Source organism: Equus quagga, chromosome 8 (assembly GCF_021613505.1).
Source record: "Equus quagga isolate Etosha38 chromosome 8, UCLA_HA_Equagga_1.0, whole genome shotgun sequence".
NCBI classification, from domain to species: Eukaryota; Metazoa; Chordata; class Mammalia; order Perissodactyla; family Equidae; genus Equus; species Equus quagga.
This window is the reverse complement of record NC_060274.1, coordinates 21,835,515-21,858,103: the sequence shown is the minus strand read 5'-3', so window position 1 is coordinate 21,858,103 and position 22,589 is coordinate 21,835,515. Positions and strand designations below refer to the sequence as shown.

General features: G+C 45.2%; 2 protein-coding genes across 13 annotated transcripts in view; one reads left to right on the top strand and one right to left on the bottom strand.

The window, feature by feature from the left end:
* The window catches only part of PLAGL1 (PLAG1 like zinc finger 1), a 73,626-nt gene that overhangs the window by 12,996 nt on the left and 38,041 nt on the right, over nt 1-22,589 (bottom strand). For 2 of the 8 annotated variants that reach the window (XM_046668880.1, XM_046668874.1), the window contains exons 3-5: nt 16,394-16,467; nt 11,379-12,590; nt 8,123-8,196 (exon numbers count right to left, since the gene is read on the bottom strand). The gene's annotated coding sequence lies outside the window, so the exon portion shown is untranslated. Of the gene's footprint in view, nt 1-8,122; nt 8,324-9,096; nt 12,591-16,393; nt 16,468-22,589 lie in introns of those variants that run through there. The other 6 variants (XM_046668872.1, XM_046668879.1, XM_046668873.1 and 3 more) reach the window with 5 other exon arrangements.
* The window catches only part of ZC2HC1B (zinc finger C2HC-type containing 1B), an 82,278-nt gene that overhangs the window by 57,053 nt on the left and 2,636 nt on the right, over nt 1-22,589 (top strand). For 2 of the 5 annotated variants that reach the window (XR_006889658.1, XR_006889659.1), the window contains exons 14-15: nt 3,307-4,802; nt 21,824-21,986. The gene's annotated coding sequence lies outside the window, so the exon portion shown is untranslated. Of the gene's footprint in view, nt 1-3,306; nt 8,111-13,758; nt 14,329-21,823; nt 21,987-22,589 lie in introns of those variants that run through there. The other 3 variants (XR_006889661.1, XR_006889660.1, XR_006889657.1) reach the window with 3 other exon arrangements.

Below are 22,589 nucleotides of genomic sequence, written 5' to 3'. Positions count from 1 at the left end.
GTACAAATTTCATTTCGAATATGGGTACAGATGATAATTTAATAGATCCTATCATGTAAGACAGGACTACCTTTCAACCAGAGGGCAGGTTGCCCTCAAAATCATAGGGGTTCCTTTGTCAGCATGTTTAAAAATCTTTAAGGGGTGTGTGTGTATATCTCTTCAATAAAGAAGTAGGATATTATTATTAAAATCCACTAACACCTGAGCTGACACATCACTTGGAAGAAGGCTCTTGCCTCGGACAAACTCTTGAGCTGGATCCACAAGGCTTATCACCTGCTACATCTGCAGACCCTTCTCCCATAGTGTCCCAAAGGCAACCAGGGCCACAGATCCATCACGTGCCACCTCCTCTCCTGCTTCTGTTTGCTCCACATTAGGTGCTTTCCTGGAATGTCCTGCACCCCTGGTCCACCTGGAATACTCCTACTTTGCCCTGTCACTCCCAGGCAGAGGAATGAGCTCCTTTGCTACAGGGTGAAATGGCGGGACTAGATACCACTGAGGAAGCGATTATAATAGTCCAGGTGAGACCCTGTGACTTGGGCTCAAGTGGTTGTGGCAGAGATAAAAGTAGCTCACTAAGAACCACGGCTAATTTAGGAAGAGGAAAATGTTTGGTGAGAACCTGCCTCCACAAACGGCTCTTCTGTGCTCCCTCCAGAACTATTCATTCAGCAGCCTAGGAGACCTCTCCACCTTACTACGTCTGAAACAATTTGCCCCCGTTTTCGCTTGTTGGTGGGAAGCCCCGACTGGCCGTGCCCTCTGTTCCACCTGGGGAGCGCCCCCCAGCAGACCCCCCAGTCTGTGGAGCCAGCAGGTCTGCTGCCCACTGACTCCTTTCAGTTGTCACCTTGAGAGGCTGACTTTCATTAACCCAGTGACTAAGCCCTTATTTTCTTATAAACAAGGCCTAAACTAAGCCAGAAAGCCAAAGTGAGTTATTTATCTAATATTCAGAAAGAAAATTAATGAGAAAGCCATCCAGTAGATGACACCACAGCTTTAGAACATCAGTTCTATGCACTAGACTTAGAGAATTTGAAAAAGGACAGGGTGCTGACTTCCTATCTACAAACAGTGTAAGTAATATCTGCTTAGAGATGGGGACGGAACCAGTCTCTCCTGAAGCTCTCTAACACAGTATTAATGAGATTTTTCAAAATCACAGCCTAAGGTAACAGGAAAGGAGAAAACTGTAGCAAAATTTTAGCAACTGGAAAGCAGGTAAACCAGCAGTAACTGGCTCAGCAGTCCTAAGAAAGCTGAATTCTAGGCCAATAATGAAAAGCTATGAAGCTACCTGATTTAACCTGCAGAGCCCACCAAAAGTCTCAGAAATCTGGACACTGGGTACCTCTGGAAGGGGGTATAAAAAGAGAAGGAGAGGTTGAAAGTCTGTTAGTGACACAATCGGCCCTCTGACCCCCTCCTGGTAGAGGGCTGAGGGGTACTACGCTGAGACAGGCTGAATTATGGGGAAGTCTCTGTACTTCCCCTCTCTGGCTGTCAGAGCCCTGGCCACCACTCTCCAGGGCGGGACACTGGAGGAGTCTTCTCTGGGAAAAGCGACCAGCTCACGAGAAGAGAGTCATGACCAGGACAAACAGCAGTGCCACAGTTTACCCGCAGTGGCCTACGACGAAGCCCTCACTGACAAGCCCTAAGTATCCAGAGCTTCCTCAGCTTTTGTATGGCTTCCTCGTAAATCAGGAGGGAGCCGAGGATCAGCAGAAACCAGGAGAAAGCATCCAACAGGAAAAACTGACAGAGGACAGAGAGAAAAAAGCAGCTAGGAGAAAGATGGAAAAAAAAGACTCTATGGAGAGAAGACGACATCAAAAACAACTCTCACTCATGTCCCAGAGAAAGAGAGAAATCCCTAAAAGAAAAACAGGATTTTTTTCTTTTTTTAAAGAAAATGACAATAAAAAAGGCAGTGCAAGACTCCAGGGCAGGGGCAGGGGCCGGCACTGCAGTCACACGCGCTGGGGCAGCATGTGAGACTCTGCAGGTGTAATGAACTCCCTGACGACTCTCACGCGCCTTTGTGTTTGCCAGTGTGGCTTCTGCTGAGGGTGCCGGCTCTTTTTACGTGTTTGCTAGTCCTAATGCTCACCAGTGATTAACACCATGAAACGACCTTTTAGAACCCAGCTAATCTCACCTAGAGACTAATCAACAGTAAAATCACTCATAGGTTAAATGGGTAAAATATGCATCGTCAGACTAAAAAACAGGAAAGAGGAGATAATTTTTAAGTTAACGAAACAGTTTCCTATCTTCATCACATGATAAAGCTACCTATTATCACCCCTTCTTGCTAAACATTTGTACTAGAAGTTGTGGACCATACAATAAAGCAATAAAAAGAAATGAAAGATGTAAAAGCAGAATGGAATAAATCTTTCATCATTTACAGATGACTGTCTACATAGAATCCACATATAGCGTATCAGAATGAGAAAGCTTGGCAAGGCATTCAGTTATAAAAATCAAAATACAAAATTAACTGCATTTCTACATGCTGGCAAATAGAAATATAATTTCCTTTTTCTTTTGTCATGCACTTAAGACCTCTGACATTTTCTGTTATAGTTCTTAACACCCCCACCCACCCACCCAGACAAACAAACACACTGGAATGAAATTCAATTTTCAAACCAACCAGATTGGCAAAAATTAGAAAGTCAGGCAAAACCAAGTAATACCCAGTGACAAGGAAAGAGTGACACACAAGCCTAGAGTCATGGACAGGACGTGCATTCAAAGATGCTCTTCCTCAGGAATTAACACATAGGATACAATGAAATCGCTCTATGAAGATTTATGCATGAAAAAACAGAAACGCGGACATAATTATTAAAACTCAAGGTGGATAAGGAGTATGGTTGTATGAGGAGTGATCATTTCTTGCTTGGGAGATCAAGAGAGGTCTCACGGAGAAGTCAAAGTTGGCGCCGGGCCTGCAAGTTTACCCCGGGTCCAAGGGGAAGTGGTCTATTTCAGGCCAAAGGAATAAATCAACATACACCCCTGAAAAGAAATAGGACTGGAATGTGATGCAAATAGGGGGCAATGTGGACAAACAGGCTAAAGAGAGAAGCAAAGATTAAATCATGAAGGGTCAGGATGGATTGCTTCCTTCCACGAGGGGAAGGTGGGCTTTTCTGTTGTAATATTTTAGCAGGACGACTAACCTATTTAGTGAAGGCTAGGCACTAACTCTGAGTTTTGTGGAGGTGGGAAGAGGGACGTGGAAGTAGGCAGAGAGTACCAAGAAAACACTTGTCTCAACAGGAATGGGATGAAGCAATGGGAAGGGCATAAGCACAGCAATCTAAGCCTCAGAGAGCACCGAAGACCAAGAGGAGCCAAAGTCCAAGGGGCAAGGACGACCCAGGACTGATGACCAGGGAGACAGGCGACAGGAATCCACTATGAGCAACGGACTTGTCGTCAGAGTACACGCTTCAAGAATAATTCTGGTAGGGATGTGTACAATGTACTGCAGCATGCTGGGACCATTTTGGCTTCTGCCATATCTCAGAAGACATAACAGTGGCACAGAGAGGAAGTGAGGGCAGGGTGAAAAGACACCTAGTAAACAGACCCATTAGATTAGGACTTAGGTTAGGTCAGAGGAAAGAGGTGATGGTGGTGGCGGAGAGGGAAACGAAGGATGAGCCCCAGGAGAAAAATCCAGCAAAACACAGGAGTTAGGAGTTCAGTTGTAGACGTGTTGGGTTTAATGGTGCCTAATGGGCATTCAGGCCAGCAAGGAGACCTGCAGCAACGAGAAGCTGAGCTTCTCTTCTAGAATGAAATAGAACGAACGGCACCCTTTGGCTTCGGGGAAGTGGATCCCATTCTGAATCTGGCTTGTGTAAGTGACTTTATAAATTACATGGGTGGCCTCAGATCCCGTCAGTAAGCTCAAATGATCATCAACCTTGATCAAGAGAGTTTGTTCTCCCCAGAGTGGTTTGGTAAAGTGGGTTGTCCTGGGGGTGAGGAGGAATTTGTTTTCTTTCCGGCAGGCTGCAGCTAGACTGACCCTCCCCTAGGATATCCACTCTGCACCTGGAACAGGGCGGAAGCAGGCTTGTGGGGACAGGTAACCCTCAGAGGCGCCAATCACAGAAGGAGCCTTCCGCCTCTAAACTCTGCCCGTTCCTCTTGGGTAAAATAGGGTCGTGACAAGGCTACGGCAATAAAAATAAGCAAAATGAGAATTAAGACTGCATTAAAAAAAACTTGATAAGATGTTCCAGAACAATTTCTGGATGGCAATAGTATAAAACAAGACTCTAAAAGCTCAAAACCCCTGTATGGTTGCCCACTCTACTAGAAGAAGGTAGGCTTTTCAGAGTGGGAAACTTTCTTCGTCATAATACAGTTAGCAGACTGAGGATAATATCTAACCTATTTAATAGTCAAGGCTAGCCACTGGGGGCTACCTGGAGGTGGGGTGAGGAAGGCAGGAGGAGAAGAGAGAGAAGGGGGTAGAGAACACCAATAGAACTCTGTCTCAGCTGGATCGGGAGGAGCCCAGGAACGTGAGCCTCAAAGAGCCACAGAAGCCTAAGAGAAGCCCCACCACCAAGGGGACAGGCCCCGGGCGCCACGGCGGCGGTGCCTCAACGGAAGCAGGTCTGCGAGCACCCACGCCCCTCTCCCGGACAGAGCGGCAGCGGGGGTCGCACGGCGGAGCCGCCTCGGAGCGGCCAAAGCGCTTCGACGGCTGCCGTTCCGCGTAATACCGTCGGAAAGCAGGGAAGGAAACACCTTTGCAGGTTCGTAAATCTTCCCTCCTTCTCCTCTCCCCACCACACACTGTGTATTCTTAAATATAACATTTAGGAAGAAACATCAAATGTGCACAAGCAAGCAAAACGGGCATGGGCATCCCAGGGGCGAGCGTGAGGTCCAGGGCTGGTTCTCAGGCCGAGACGGGCCGGACCTGGTTTTCAGAGGACTATTCATGAACGCGAGGTAGCGGCGCGGGCGGGGGAGAGCCGTTCTGAAACCCAGACAAGAGCCTCTGCTATTAGGAGAAGATTTTCTAGTCATTAAAGTCAGTGATGGGGACTATTCCTTTGTGACAGCCGAAAATATATCCCCCTCCTCCCTCCCGGCAAATCCTCGGCGACTCGCCTTTGGGCCTCTTCAGGGTCGGCTTCTATAGCTGACAGCGGTGATCTCCTCCCGGGACTCGGAGAGGAGGGCGCGGAGGAACCAAAACTTACCTAATTAGCGGCCCGGCCTATTGTCCTAATGCGGTTGCCATTCGAGGGAAAAGAAAAGCCTGGCTCCTTCCCAGGAAGTGTGTGAGGGTAAAGGCCCACACTGAGAAAAGAAATAAGGAAAGCAGACTAGTCACACTGATGATGGAAGCCAGATTCCTGAGTTAAAATCTCCCCAACGAAACTTAAAAGCGATATGAGATCTCGAAAGGATGCTCAAGACTTAGGTGGACTGTTTGACCCTAAAACGATCTCTAAATAAACAGAAAAAGGCCTGTTGGTACAGATGACAATACATGAGCAGTGTCTCTGGTTGGCGGAATTAGAGATGACTTCGTTTTTCCTTTGTATCTGGACTTTCTAAATTTCGGTAATGACTACTTAGGCTGAGTCTAGGAGTATACCAGGCGGACAAAAGGGAGGAAGGAGGTGTATTTCAGGCGGAGGAAGGACATGGGAAAGCGCAGAGGCAGGAGGCAGCACGGGGCCGCGGGGGCGGGAGGGTGTGAGCACGAGGGCGCAGCGGCCCCAACACAAGTGACCGCGAGAGGAACCCGGGGTTACCCTGTGGGAACTGGGAGCCAGTGAAAGTGAGGCCGTTTCATCCACAGATCGCTTTACACAGGAAAAAACTCACCAGTCATCAGTTGCCCCTCCCCCACGGTTAACTTCGTTAGCCTGAGGGAACAGATTTAAAAGCACTGTTCTGAAAGTAAGTGGTTCTTTTTACACAAGATGAGCCTGAGACCAAATCTGATTACCCAAATGGACACGAATGTAATTGGCAGTTTTAAATAACAGCTTACACTTTTTACCCCAAGCTTTTTCAACGGATGAGCATCCAGAACGCACTCCACTCTAAACTGTGTACAGAGTTAAGAGAGATGCGTGAAATTGCCTGCCATGGTCCGACGCTGCTCCCCTCCTCCAGGAGCACGCGGCCCACCTCTAAGTCACACGCTTTACTGATCAGACAAAACTACTGCACAGCGCTCACGGGAGAATTTTCCCTCTGCCCTTCCATGACACGTCCAATAAATTCACATGATGCAAAGCAAATGGTTCATCCAGAAACCCTTAATTTTTATCACTGGCCCTTTAAGATGACCCTAGTTTTTAACGTTTTTCTTTTTAAGATGATAAACATTTCCTCAGGTTTCCATTTTAAAAGAAAATGGTCCTGGAAAGACAAGGTAACTTCTCCAAGTTCCTGCACCGGCTTCTCTGAAAGGGAGAAAGGAATGTCAAGGAAATGGGGGAGAATGCTTAGAGAGAGGACTGCTAGCAAGCTGGGCCCCTCTCCTTTTCACCTTAAGTCTTTTCTCTCCCCCATTCACAGCTTTCGGTCCTTTGTTGGTTTAACAAACCATTACAATCGTACCCGGTTCAATGGGAGGAATGTGAACTCTCTAAGTAGCTGTCCTCACAATCCACATGTGTGGTCCATCCCACAGTCCATCCGCGGCAGCTTCGATGTGCTGCTCTGCGCTCCTGTCGCCCTGGAGGCCAGGCACCTTGCTCACAATAAGCCCCAATTTCCCGCCGCTGCGTGCTTGCTGCTCCTTCCCAGTAGCCTATAGCGATGTCTCAAGTTGTTCTTCCTCTCTGCTTGCCGGGCGGCTGTCCTGTCCATCCTGCCCGGGCTTGTCCTGCTCAGCTCCAGAGACAGACACTGCCTAGTGTGTCAGCTGCCCCCCAACCTGTCTTCAGCCCCCAGACTCACCACCGAATCCAGGGCAGACACATACCAGGCCCTTCCTGGTGATCACGCCCAGTCTTCCAATGTCAACCATGCGGTAAACAGAAGCTATGAGGGCGAGATCCCCTCCCCACCTCATTAGAACCGCTAGTGCCTTTCTCAGTTTCTAGTAGCCATGCTGGCCATGTTGGGATGCATTTCAATTTCTCAGCCAATAAATAAAAATATTGTTTAGTGAGATTATCGTATTTCAAAGGGAACTAAAATAATCTTTAGTAAAACAATATGATTTCAGTTGAACTCACAAAGCTCTCTCATGCTATTTCACTGAATCATTTCCATCTAACAGACCTGTGAGTTAGGTAGAAAGGCATCTTCATCCCTACCTAACAGATGAGGAAACTGAGGTGCAGAGACTTAAGTTCTTAGCCCAGAGGAACTAAGATACTGCAAGTAACGTACTACACAAAGCCAAGTGCCTGGCGCACTGTGAGTACCCCAAAAGTGGTAGATTCTATTAATATCATTATCGATGATGATGATGGGGACCAAGGGCCAAACCCAGGTGTTCTGAGTGAAGCCAAGTGCCCATTCCTCTTAGGCCTTGCCATCCTCCTAGCTAAGCCATCTGCATGAGCAGCGGACATCAGCAATAGCTTTTACTACAGTATTTCCCAAGAAAGCCTCAGAACCTGCAGCTGGATTCCCTAGTGCAACTGGTATGTGACCAGCATCCTCCTCAGGCTTATCAGTCAACATCTGCCACAAAGGGGAGGGCAGCCTTTTACACGTCCCCTGTGTACACAAGGTAGGAGTGTCGCCAGGGCAGCTTTCAAGCCTTTGAGCTAACAGGGTTGTCAGCAGAAAATTCCACAGATCTGCAGGTATTACGGGGGCTGTGGAGGGAGGACAGCAGAGGATATGAAAAGTTACTCACAGCATCGTCTGATTCCCTGCTTGCAGAGATATTCATGCTTTTAAAAAAGGAAAGGTTAAAAGAACTCTGTTCTAAGGTACTCTGCAGTTTCAGGGGGAAAAGTATTTATTCTCTCCTAGAACCTTTTTGAAGTGCCTTGAGCCTTCTTGGCAAATTGTACTACGTGTCTCCAAGCAATTCTTAATAAACACACCCAGACAGAATGCCTTTGAAAAGCTCCCATGGCCGGCGTACCTACTGGGTGACAGGAAGCGTCAGCTCGGAGGCGGTCATGGAGTCCACTCTGAAGTTCCTCTGAGGATGCGAACCTGTAAGGAGAGATCTTGCACATCTTCAGTGAATGGAGCTAGAGAAATGTGTCCCCTGTGACGGTGCGATGGGGGCTTCCCTTCAAGGGCACACGCACGACCGGTAACGCGTGGAGACTGTCTACCACTGTTGCATGCATTTTAATAGGTGACTTTACAGATAACATTAAACTTCAAAATCGTGTAGTATAATATCTCAATAGACCCACCACCCTTAATTTTAAGGTATCTCAGATATACCATATGGCAAAAGTCTTAAACATTTAGATCATCCGATATATTTAAAGGTGTGATAAAGTTCCTACTGTTGTAACTTAAAAGATTTTCAATATCTCCAAGGAGATCTTTAAGTATTCATATTATATCCTTTGTCCTACTTGCAACTGGATTAGAAAAACCCTGAAGTTTTCCCCTGCTTTCTGCAAGTAGAAAAAAAAACATGAAATTGCTTACATAAAATATTCAAAATAGCACTCAGAGGAAATGGTATTTTTTTTTAAACCAACAGTATTAGAATACCATAAAACACGTATGCAAATCTAGGTACTAACAGACCCAGAAACAAATTATAAACTGAAAAAAGTCAGCAGTAACCAGTGGACATTCATCAACAAATGCTTCCTATAAACGTAGAGATTTATCAGATTTGCAGGGTGAAAAGGCTGAAGTCTCTAAATTGAATACATAATTCAGTGGTTACCAAACCTGGCTATGCATTAGAATTACCAGGGAGACCTTTTAACAATACAGATTCCCAGGCCACAGCACACATTAGTGCCACTGAAGCAGCATCCCCGGGGCCCTGGGAACCGTTTTCACCAGGTCTCCAGGAGGCCAGTCTGCAGCTGGCCTTGCCACACTGATCCCTGGCGAGCATTCGAAACCAGTATCTCTGCTCACCAGTTAATTATAAAACTTGGCTTCTTCCAACTAAGACTATTCCAGTCACTCGATCCTCTTAGGGGGAAAGCTTTTCAGGATTTTCTTAACCGGCACAAAGGTAAATCTGTTGCGAAACAAAGCCAATTAGGTCTCACCTAAGCAATTTACTGAGCTGGTGGCCTGTCTGTTTTCCCTTCTCTTAATTTGATCAAAAAGGCCACATCCGTTTATTTTGTATGAGAACATACTTTTAAGTTAAAAATGGAAAAATTAAGCCATTGTTAGACAACTAAAGTTTAAAAATAACCCATCACAGTTCAGGAAAACCTTTGGAGGTGAGTAGGCTCCTTGTCTGAATCATCCAGGGAATTTGCTTTAAACATATTCCTCACTTTGCATGTATAAACACTTCACAAATCATCTTCATGGTCCATCTCTCTTCTCAAAATACTCAGCATTTATTGTGGAGGTTTAATTGGGTGGTCTCCAAAAGCCTGTATTAATTTTTTTTAAAGGGCTTTAAAACATTAAAGCAAGAGAGTAGAATTCTTCTGGATGATTCTTTTTTGCTCCTACCCATCTCACCAATGGACAAGACCAATTTATGAATTCAGAGAGGTGGGGGCTCTCCTCTGCTTCCTGGGAAGGGTGCCCATGACACCAAGTACGCAAACCACGCAGTGGAGTAGCTCAGCTTCATTGTCAAAATATTCAAATTATCACTAAAAGAAAGCGATTCCTTTCTGAATTCAACAATACTCCCTGGCCTCCGAGGGCTCACATAGGAGCTTATTCTTAAGCTGTTCAATGTCTGCAGCACTAGTGAAAGAGGAGACGTCTGGCGGGAGGAGATGGAGCCCTTCCCGCTCCCACCTGCCATCTCAGCCCGGCCGAGGGCTTCAGCAGTCAGCAATGCGCGGAGAACCTGAAAGCGCCAGGACCCCGGGAGAGCCATGAGGGCCGACAGCGGGAATAAAGAGAAGAGACAGGCAGGAAAAACAGCACATCTAAGCTCGACAGGATGCTACTTGCAGACCGCTTCTCAGGTCAGAATTTAGGTCTCAAAATCAGAGATAAAGGTTTTAATATGTCAATTATATGAAAAAAAGGTGCATTGTAAAAAATGACCCTGTAACATTAAACATTCTAAATACAGACGTTTCTGAGTTCCAGAGTAGCAAGAAAAACTGCATTGTTCTAGGAACGGGCACAGGCACACAGTAAACACATGATAGTTAATTGCTTTAAATAAGGAGAAATATTTTGGGGGGAATGATTTATGCATTCATTGATGACAAAAACTAAAGTTTCAACAATCTAGAGCTAGGATTTCTAGAACGCATTTTCACTGTCACAATGTTTCTCTAGGCATGTGCTGCTGAGAACAGCATTTAAGAACATGTCTTTTTCTGTTAATGAACTGGGTTAGCCGCCTGCTGGGCATTCACTGCAACCTGGACTGAACAAAGGAATTTCCCTCCAGTTTCAGCTCGCTCACTTCTAGCTACTCCTGATTTTGCTTAAGAAAATTCTTTAGACTGACTTTTTATTTCCAATGATTTGAGCGGGAAGGATGGGCAAGTCCCGAACACTGTCAATTCTGCTTCAGTTTTCAGCAAAAGACTCCTCTAGATTGAAGGCGTGCAAGGTTTGCTTTTGAAGAGCCTTCCAAAAGAGTTATTTTATTTTCTAGAGACTGTAATTCCAGACGGAAAGGAGCCCACCCGATTTAGCTGACTGTGGACGATTCACTCTCATTGCAGTGAGGTGGGTCACAGAGGACCATGAGATGACACCTCTGACGTGGAGACCCTAAAGGGGATATTCATATTCATCTCCAAACAATGGAGTCATTCTAAAGATGACACAGAGGGACGCGCTGCAGCAGGGTCACTCACAGTTGGAACAGATGTGCGGGCCTGGCCCCTGGCCCTGTAACTTCTTGCACATCCCTGGAGCACCCCTCCCAGCCCAGGGTTGTGACTACTCCTTGAGGCCATAGGACTCCCACATCTTCCATCTTCAATCCTGAATTTTGTTTCGGATTCTAGAGGAATCCAGCTACCAAGCGCCTGCCCCTCTCAGCGCGCCTGGAAGTCACCTCTTCTGAAGCAGGGGCTCCACAGAGCTAACCCTCCAGACTCGCTCCTCCCGCGTTACCGATTTAGCTAATGGTATCTCTTTGTAATAACAGCGGACATTTACTGGATGCTCACCAGGTCATGGCCACTGTTTTCACCACTTTACTTAACGCCCCAAACAACCATATGAGTGGGAAGTAGTAACCCCATTTTACTTACGGGGAAACTGAGGCTTAGAAGTGACATTAATGTGCCCATGGTCACACAACCAGTGAGCAGCCGAGGTGAGATTTGCATCCAGAGCGTGGGACTGCGAGTCCGCGTTACGAACAGGTCCCTCTCTTCCCTGCGGCACGTCCCAGCCTCTCCAAAGTCAGAAGCTCTGTAGTCACAAGAGATTCTCTCACGGACTAAGCTGTATGGATTACTGTCTCTCAAATCTGTCTCCTTCTCTTAATTTCCATAGTGACCAGTGTTTGGGTGATGTTTTGCCTTCGTTACGGCCTCCGAATCAACCCAGCAGGACAACTCTGGAATTTTACTGTTTGCCCTCCCAACAGTGTTCCTTTCTAGCTCATTTAAAACAGGTGGCAGACTTTGTAATTCCTTGTATTTTAGCCCAGATGACGGCAGACACAGTCTGTCTCTGTTAACATCTAAACCCAACAAGGAGACTCTGCCCAACTTCTGGGACAGGAGGAGGAGAGGGCAGATCGGAGGGTGAGAAACAGACACTCTCCCCTCCGTCCCCGGCCCCCACGCCTGGAAGGAGGAGGTGTGTCGGGCCCCAGCAAGGGGCCTTTGCACAGCTCTGCTCCCCAAGGCAGCGGGCAGAAGCCTTGAGAGCGCAGCTGTGCCGGGTGCGCTTGGGAAGGCCACACTGAGGCAAGAGGATTGCAGCCTCCCTCGTGGCCGTGAGGCAGAGAGTTATCACTATTGCGATACAGCGAAGGCCAGAGGCCAGTCCCTCACCTCCCAGGTGCCACAGAAATCTCCAGGTTCTAGGACAGACCCCATGGGGGATGGGGTGACACCTAAAAATGGCTGGGATGAAGTTTCCCTCCAGGCTGGCAGGTGGGGGCTGCAGTCTGAGTTAAGATAGCTCTGGGTATGAAAGGGAATACTTCCTCAAACGTGAGTCATAGGGCGAGACGGAATGTTGTGGGGCACCTCAAGAAGGTGCTAACAACCTCAGACTAGTGTACATCTGTGCCATAGGGCTCACTTCAGCTACTAGCATTGGAGCCACATTGTTTTTGAAGAAAAGGCCATCTGCCTTGCTGCAGAGGAGGTGGGCTCTGCAGAGGCGCTGGTGACCTGGGGGCGGCTGCACTGTAGAATCCGGGGCAGAGAGAGAAGGAAGGAAGGAAACAGGCGAAGACGTTAAGCATTTACTCACAAGATGAACTCCTCTGATTCCTATGCAAATACCTAGAAAGGGAGAGGCAGAGAAAGTTATCTTTAAGGCCTTTATCTTAAACTTGGAGTTGCTTAAAAATCAAAGGGAAAAACGGAGGTTTACTAGGAAGAAGAGAGAGGCCAGTGCTGCTGGTGTCCAGGCAGAGGACACCCCTGCCTCCCAGGCCTGGACGTGCCTCCCAGAGTAGCGTGCTAAGAGGGGCTGGGGCTGCTGCGCTCCCCAAGGTGGAAATGACAGTGCGCTGGACAGAGAGGGGGTTTAGACAGGGGAGAGTCACCCTAGGAGAAAGGATAGACATCCTTAACGGGACAAATTTGTTGATTCAGAGAGGTTGCAGTGATGGTAGATAAGTGTGGTACCAAAGGAACTCTAAGGAGTTCAGACTTTGAGGTCAGTCAAGTCCTCAAAGCAAATTCCATTTCGGTTGTAGGGCTGAGTATCTAAGACTTTCAGATAAGGCTCACAGGGCCCAGCTGAAAACTGGAGAGGATTCTAGATAAGCCCAGATAAGTCAGCCATTATGTGGAGATTAGAACTTTGAGAACAGAGAGTTCTGGCTGGAAGAACTTCAGGTGTTCGAGAATCAGCAGCCACGGGACCTCATTTTCCTGCTGCACAGGCACCCACTACGTCTGCCCAGCACGTGAGGCACAGCCAGAGGGAAGATGGACCTAGCAGAGGAGGAGGTGCCGGGGGAGCAAGTGTCCTGTCACAGAGGTGGAGTGTGCCAAGACGGCCCCCTCTGTCTGCTTTGGTTATTAGTAAGACGAGTATTTCGTGTTCAGTGCACCCAACAAGGGGGCTCACAGACAGGGAACATGGGAACTAGGGTGTGTTAACCAAGCAGGCAGAGGCTTGAAAAGCCAGAACAATCAGAGCGCGGGGCTACCCTGGACTCACAAGGGTCTGGACGCTCACTTCGCCCTTCTCACACCAGACAGGTGAGGCCCAGAAGGGAAGAGAGGAGTGGGCAATTAATGAACACTCACTCACATGGCCCATCCCCAACCCCCACCTCACATGAACAACCATGCGCAGGAGACTGCTTTCCAATCTGTGGGGCCCAAAAACTTTGTGGGGGTGCGGGAGGGTGGGGAGGTATGCTGGGGAATGGGCGACCAGCCCACTCTATTGGCTGAAACTCAATTTTCATGTCGTTTCCTTGAAACTTTCTACTAGCCTGGTGAGTAAAGAGCTTGCAGTCAAGTTACGTCAGTGTGAAGGGACATTTCTACATCCCGGAGACTGAATTCATACTGGCTCCTCAGCCTCTGTTTTGGACCGGCCCCCCTTCACTCTAGTCATGATTCTTCTAACATGCAAACGTGCGCCTGCTTGGAATTCTCCAGTGGGCCCGCTGGTTTCTGTCAACTGCAACCAAGAGCCCTGACTACACGGATCCACAGAAAGCTGTTAATCAGGAGAGCACTATGCGCAGGCTGTCCTACTGAGACTGCAGACAGCAGGTGCCCAGATTATGCTCCTGGGTCTACCCATTCTCCAGATTTTAATGTGGTTCTAATTTACATGTTGATTGTGTGTGTGTCTGTTTTATGAATCACTTTTTATTCCTGTGCTCAAACAAAAGGAAAAAAATTACCTTGGTAGATGCCACATAATGGATCAATTAAGTTACTCCCCAAATAAAGTACATTTTGTTATAGTATAAACATGTGTAACTCCTAGCACTATTTTAAACACTGATAGAGAAAAGTGACTTACTAGTTTCAACAATAATATTTACCACTCTCCTATATTATAATCTCCGACTCCCTTCATCCCCTAACTGCCTTCATTTTAATTCTTTGTTTGTTCAGGGAGTCAGGAAGTAAAGACATTTTAATGCTCTTTCTCAGATAGTAACTCTGTTTTACTCTCCCTTACTCTACTACGTGAGAAGCACACTCCACTTAACACTAAGTTGTGTTCCCACGGTTAGTTAAAAAACGTTAAGCAAATGCTCACATTCTGCTAGATACAATCTAGAAAGAGCATGGTATAGTGGAAAGAGGACTGCCTTTGGAGTCAGATGGCTCTGGGTTTGCATACTGGCTCTGCTACCTGCCAGGTATGTAACCTTAGGCATGTTCCCTAACTTCTCTTTATGGAGACAGCTATCTGCTTTGCAGAGCTGTCATAAGATTATACAGTACATACGTACAGACAGAGGCATGACGACTGGTGCAGAGTCTAAAGTGTACGTACTAAGGAGATGTGGTCTGTTAATAAGTATCAAGAGCGATTCCACACAGTGGGTAAGTTCACTATTAGGAAACATTAGTAACCTGTTTCAGAATACAATATATGTAACAAAGTCAGGGTGTAAATTATTGATATACTTCAATAATCTTTCTTTAATTTGGATCATTGTGACACAATTCCATTTCCTAATATGCGCTTGTAAGAGAAATTTCTACTATTTCCTTCATGCTTCAAAGTTTTATATGTCATGTATTTCAAAGATTCCTGAATTCTTAAGCAGTGTAATATTATTTGCTGTGCATTTAATGGCAATACCATGTTTAACTAGAGAAAACAATTACAAATGGGCCCGGCATGAATTGGTCTTACAGGTATTACAAAGTTACCCAAGCGATATTCAGAAGTGATTCTGGCATTTGGGGGATTTTGCTAGAATTCTCCTTTTGAATGTGTTGGTGAGAAAGTGGACTTCTTTCGATTAGACTCATGTGGAGAAGAGGCTCTGTGGAGGACATGCATATCTAACATTCTCTTCACTTTGGCCTTGCACCTGGGACAGCTGCAGATCGTCTTCCTAGAAGGCAGCCCTGAGAGTAAAATAAATTGGATGTGGTTTATCTAGTGAGAGGTTTAGGGGGAAAAAAAATTCAAATGTAAGATAAAACAGAAGAAAAAGAAGACTAGAGTAAAAAAAAAAAAACCATGTCATATTGCAGTCAAGGACATTTTGCAAAAAACTGCGTGGAGAGAAGCCAAGAGTTATGGTTAAGCACAGCGAGCACTGGGGCTGCAGAAGCGGGAGTGCCGCTCTCGGGGGACGACGACACGGGCTGGAACAGATAACTAACACGTGTTACGGGGAAAAACAACCCAACTGTCAGATATGAAATTTAAGGCTGGAATTAGGGGTTATTATTTTGAAATAGGTCGTTAAAACAAATCATAATCTCCACATGTATGGTGGAGAATGATAAGAAAGAAAAACTTCTGATAAATACGAGGATCCTGCCAACCACGAGTTCCCCCAAATAAACACTGGATTTAGGGGCACACTTATTTCGTAACTTTAGGAAATTCAGACAGAATATATGTAAAATGAGAGCTACCTCATATTATGGTTTTAGGAGCAAGATTTACAGACTTTGAATTGTAATATATGTCACACACTAAATATGATTCTAAATGCAGGATAACACTCCAAATTTTCCCCTAGTATTTGTTTTTAAGATAAAACCATTTTAAAATCTTTTTAAAATATGAGAGAGATCACAAAGTTTCTAGTAAGCAAGTCATGATAAATAAAAATCAATTACGTCATACCCGTTATTTCTAAATTAATATGAATACATGTCCATGACGGTTTTTAGCATGATTATTCTAAAGAGTGAAAAACAGGCTTTTGTGTTCCTCAACTGTTTGTCCCTCAAGGCCTGATGTTCCTCAAATGCAAATTCTCTGAGAGCCAGTGTTTTCTGGAACATAATCCCCTCCACTGTGAAGAGGCAGGGCTGTGGCGGCTCCAACGTAGGTGGCGATGAGAACACACACTCACGACCAACCACGGGGGAGCCGCCCAGGCAGGAGCTAGCGGGTTTAGCAGAGGCACACTTACCTTTCTACGTTTGAGGTACAGAGGAGTTTCAGATGTGACATGACACAGAGGCCACATCAGACGTGAGAGCAATCCTAGGGGGAGGAAAACATCAAAAGGTTATAAAAAAACGGCACTGAGGAAAACCACGTTGGTCCTGCGTAAGCAGACATTTATATACAGAATATGATTCTAGGAATGCCAGGATGAAAAATTTCTCTCCGTCAGCCTGCCATCGCGCCATATCCCAACATTCCAGAGGCACGCCTTTAAGGTCTTAAAGGATTTTTCGGGTTAGGGAGGCAACACAGTGATGTGGTCAAGAGCGTGGGCCGAGCGGCCAGACCGCCGGGATGTGCATCCAGGTGCCACCTGGAGCCACTTAGAAACCTCACGCGATCTGTTTAACCTCTCTCTGCCTTGGCTTCCCCACCTGTGAAATGGAGACAGTAACTGTAATGACGGCACACTAGCCTTTTGAGGATGAAATGAGTTAATGTGAGTGAAGTTCTTAACACTGTGGCTGGTAGGCAAGGAGCGGTCATGCATCGGCGGTTATTTTCTGGAGACCCCAATGCAAGTCAAAATACCTCCCGGCCTCAGGCATAAATTAGATGATGATCAGAACCTTTTAAAAGCGTCAACTAAGAACACGATCCTTTGGGAAAAGGACACAAGAAGCTGAGCATGGCTGAGAGTGAGTGGGGAGGAGGGGAGGAGGACACTCAAGAGCAAGGAAAGGCCATTAAAAGGCCAAAAGCAAACAAACAGGAAAATAAAAACCAAAAAGAGAAAAAAAAAATCCCTTTGCTTAACTCCAACTTCTTTTCAACGACAAGCCTCCCACCAAGAGGAGAGGCCTGGACAGCAGGACTCAGTGACAGCATTCCCAACGGAGGTCACTTTAAATCTATGTCAGAATAGTCTCTCTTGTAACTCAGTCTAACAGCAAGGAGGTCTCCCTCTCAGTGACTAGATAAGTCTGTACTCGGGCTGCTTTATTTGGTCCGTCTGGACAGACGGGAAGCCGTTTGAGAGGGAGGTATCTGGTATCTTTCCACTAGGAAGTGTGCTTATGGAGATAAACACACACAAATACAGAGACCTAATATATGTCGATCCCCAAACCTATTTTGAGGGTTTGACTCTTAAATTACTTGAAATTATTCTTGGATATTACAGCAGTCTTCGGTCCTGGGAAAAAGGCTCTATTATAGAGGATCATGTCGTTGAGGTTATCTGATTCTACAAAAATAGCAAGAACACAAATTTGAACTGCCGTCACTTCCTTGACTTGTATATAGTTCTTTCTGTCAATGTAGACAGAGATACGCCTCAGCGCAAAAGGCTGAAAATCAATGGGAAAGTGTGGATTCCTACTTCTCCTTCCACCCCCGACCCCTCCCTACTCTGGCATGATGTCACATGAAATTACTTCCAGAAACGGGGAGGACTGAGCAGCCAAGTTATAAAACCTAAGTGCTAAGCTTTCTTATCTACAAGTTAATACTTATGGGGGTGAGTCTATCAGTGATCAAGGCCGTGGTAGCTTTCCTGTTTCGTAAGAAATCTAAAATCTCAGCAGAATCACAACTTGCTGAGTCTACCACATTCGTACCACCCGTGCAAAGGCCCGTTCCTTTACAAGATGGCTACCGCCACTCACCAATTTGTAAACCTGTATTTTAAGCTTCATCCCTACCTTTAGTTGAAACGGATTTCTTCAAAAATAATCTTGCTGGTAAAAATAAAACTCAAATAACACACGGAGTAAAATATGAGCCCATTCCTGTACTTGTGTGCTGCTTACCTTTTTTCTCCCACATTTTCTAAAATTTCCCATTATGACTTTAAGATGTTATTTTCCCAAAGAATGTTTGCAACTATTTCCCACTTAAAGCTCTGGTTAAAAAGAAATAGGTCTTAACTGGAAAACTGCTCAGAAATTGAGTAGGGTCCTGTGAACACAGTAGTTAGCCCTTTAGAATCAAAATTTCTCTTCCACTCTTCACTGAGAAGTGAAGGTGTGCATTTGCTTCCTTTGATAAAGGGTTCATAACATCCAGGGGTGGTAAATCTGGTTAAAGAAACTGTCAAAGGATGTTTTGTTTTGCATAATTTAACATTGCATCATAGAATTAAATCATATAAAATGTAAGCTTTATCCATCTCAATCACTAAATCGGGTCAAATGAAAGTCTACAAAACTCCAAATGAAAAGATTTTTCATCTTCTTACTGAAAATATCTAAACACTGGGTTGAGATTTATTTTTAGGAAAGAATATTAGAGAAGAGAGCTTGGCTTTGAAAAGGACAATGCCAGACACTTTTTATGCCTCCTGTTCTGAGGCTGAGGAACTGCCCAACGAACCAGCCAAATCAAAAAAGTGTTTAATAATTCTCCATAAAGGAAAGAGTTTAAAAAGCTAAAGCACCAATCAGGTAACAAAAGATCAATCAGGTTTTCCTAAAACGTAGTATTTGCACTTGAAGCCTGGGTAAGTAATTACATTCACAGTAATGTACAGGGCGCCATCAACCCCCATTCACCCAGCACGCATGCAGTGAGCCAAGAGCTTTGCTGGGCTGGAGATATAAAAATGAATACGACACAGCCGCTTTACTTCCAGCTAAAAGAATACACCTAAACAAAGAGCTGCGGGCAATGTGTTAAGTGCTAAAATAGAGGTGTGCACAAAGGGCTGGGGGCCGGAGGAAGAAGTCATAAATTCTTCCTGGGAAAACAAGCAAGTGAGGGAGAGTTAAAGAAGGTATAGCCATGGCTCCTTGTGATAAACTCAAGACTTCTTCCAAACTGTGTTCTCAAAAGAAAGGCAGTAATTTTAGGATTTATGAACAGTGCTAATCTCGAGTGCTATATTGGTTTATTAGCCACTTTTATTGATGTTTGACACAGACTTCCGGTTACAATATCCCAAGAATATAAGTTTTTAAAAATAAATGTATTATCGTAATATCCCCACGTGCAACACACAATCCAGAAGAGCACGAACTGACAGTAAGAGTGAAATTTAGATACAGAGTTCAAAGATGTTTTGAAACATAAATGAAGGAAAGACATTCTAGAGACTTAGTAATATTATGTTAATAATGCTTATTTTAAGTATCAATTTTTTTTTCTCTTAAAGCAAAAATAAAAGAATCACCTGATGATATCATGGTTAATATTTGTCTTTCTCTACTTCTGTGTTTAAAAAAAGGAGGAGGGTGTTGAATCAACTTCTACTTAACATCATTTATTATGCATACCATATTCCTACTTATAACATGGTTGTGACAGAACCTCCATTGTTCATTACGCACCAGCCCCAAACTTGAGTAATTCTAATGTAAGCATGAGAAACCAGCGTCTCCTTTGGGGTGAATTTCCAAATTCCTCTGTGTTAAATTGAGGTCTAATTTTCCCTGTGCCTGGTTTTCACAAGAAGGTCCACTCCACCCCATGTGCTCCTTTTCAGCTGTCAATAAACAGAGGCAGTGAATTCCCCCACGGCTTCACAAAGCTAGTTAGGCAGAGCCATTCATTCCTTCAGGAAAACAGGGCATTGATTTCAGCGAGTTCCCAGGGAGCAGCTGCAACAAAGAGATCAAAGGCCCACCTCTCTCTCCCTCCATTGCTTTCATTAGGCCAGGCCCAGACAAACAGCGACAGGTTTCCTTGAGACAGGAGAGGGCCCGGCGGACCACCTCATGGTTCAATTCAAATTCATCCGTTTCCTACATTCCAGTGACAGTCCAGAATGCTAACCATGACAAACCAGCACAATCGTCCAGCATAATATACTGCTCGCTAGTTCATCCAAGGTCAGAGGGAGAAAACAAGCTGGAGGGAAGTCCTCTGCTGCTGGGGCCTGCTGAGCCTCAGTGGCCCCCTGACATTCCATAAATAAACTTCACCGGCTCACTCTCCCTTTCTTTCCCCATCCTGCAATCCCACAAGAGATGGTCTCACTTCATCTCCCATTTCTTTCGTGTCACCCTGGCCAAACGCCTGGGACGCTTTAATCTCAACCGAATAGTTCTAATGCGGATGGGTGTGCGGCTCTACGAGCCGTCCGTCTTCGTTCTCACCCTGTAAACTCCTACCATAGGATGAACTCAGAGCCGTAACTCCTAGGGCGTCCCTCGGCCTGAGCTCCAGTGAAGGCCACGCAACCGACAGAGTCCGTTTGTGTAAATTCCGTTTGCAAAACAAAAATGTGAACAGACATAGAACAGTTAGGTTTTTGATGTGAGCTAGGTAATCACCGAAACTGGTAATTCAAGCTCTTAAGTGACGGTCTGTGTGTGAATGAGGTGTGTGTGTGTGGGGGGGGGGGGGCGCACGGGCGGGAGTGCAGACAGCAAGTGAGGGGGGATGGAGCACAAGAGGGACGAGGAAAGAAAATGGATTATCTTGATCGGTTACCTACACTGAACAGAGATAATTAAAACATTTCCAGAGTCCCCACTGAATTCTGAACTGCTGCTTTGACACAACCTTCGTGAAAGCCTAAAACAAAATGTGTTCATTTTTATTATGTTCCATTCCATCTCTGGTGCTAATCCTGAGTAAACATGGGAATACACGGGTTAAGTTTCAGAATTCCTAAACCAAAAAGAAAATAAACAATATTGGAATGAAAGGTATGGAGGCCTCATTCCCTGACACAGAACACAACCTTCCCACGTAGCCATCTTCTGAGCTTCAGCGCTGATGTGGGGGTCCCCTCCACTGACTACTAGTTTGACTGCCAAAGACGCTATTTTGTATAGGATGCTGAACAGCCCTCAGGGAGAAGACTTTCACTTATTCTCAAGCTGGGAGAGAAATGAACTTAGAGAGTACGGACCTCTACACCGCACAGACGAGGTCGCCTCTTAGTAGCGGCAGTGTGACAGTTCTACCAGGGACCTCAAAGCTGACTCTGGCTCTAACTGATCTTGAGCCTCTGTCTTCTAACTCTTCCAAAATGGAGACAAATATCTAGGAAGAATTCCTTTACAAGGCATTGTGAAATAACCATTCCTCAAAAACGATGTATCTCATGGAAGAAAGCTGGTCTTACAAGTAGTACCTCCTTATATAATAAATCACTCTGTAATTCCAAAGAGCTGCTGTAGAAACTCACTAAGTTTCTATAAATCACATCACTCTTTTTTCCTCCCCAGAGCCCCACTGCATGGCTGTATATCCTAGTTGTAAGTCCTAGATCTTCTATGTGAGCTGCCACCACAGCATGGCTACTGACAGACAGGTGGTGTGGTTCTACGACGGGGAACTGAACCCAGGCTGCCAAAGCGGGGAGACTGCCGAACTTTAATCTCTAGGCCATCAGGGCTGGCTCTCAAATCATTTTTTAAAAGCACTCAGAAAATTTACTCCTTAAAGAAAGGCTGCAGCAAATGACAAAACATATTCATTGATCCATCTCTAATCTTTTCCACAGCATTTAAGAAGCCTTCGTGACATCCACTTGATCTTCAGCACGACCATCTGAGACACGTGGGCTTACCAATTTCCATTTTTGAATGAGGAAAACAGGCTCAAGAGAGATAATCGATCTGCCAAAGTCACAAAACTAATTAAGTAGCAGAGTCACAACTTTTTAAGTATGTCGTTTCTAAACCCCATGCCATTTCCGCTCTGCCCAGCTCCCCTGTCTGCACACAATTATTCACTGAGGTTCTCTCACTATAACTGTATTAAATAAGTAATCCTATCTACTTCTAAGCCTAATGCACTGTACCGCTTTTATTCAGTGAGGTAGTGTTTAAGAGTTGGGACTCTGGTGTCAGATCCACATTAAATTTTAGTTTTGTAAACTAAGCAATTAATCTTTTCAGAAACTCAGTTTCCTCACCTCTAAAAGGAATAATGCCTCTCACAGGGTTTGTGGGATCACATTAGATAACTTGTACAAAGCACCGAGAGCAGGCTTAGCCTGTAACAAATGCTCAATAATGGGAGCAATGACCATTGATGTGAAAATCAAACCAACGCAATACTTGTTAAAAGGGAAAAAAAAAATATGCTTCTTATTCAATAAGACGACATAAAAATTAACCCCAGTCTCCGGATTACATGATTCCCTCTAGCACTAAAAATTTGCCATTCGAGTCTAGAATTTTATGGGGACAAGAAATAAACCAAGAGCAAACTGTCCTAAAAGATATCATATAAAATAGAAACGCTATTGAATTATCTTTAAAAAA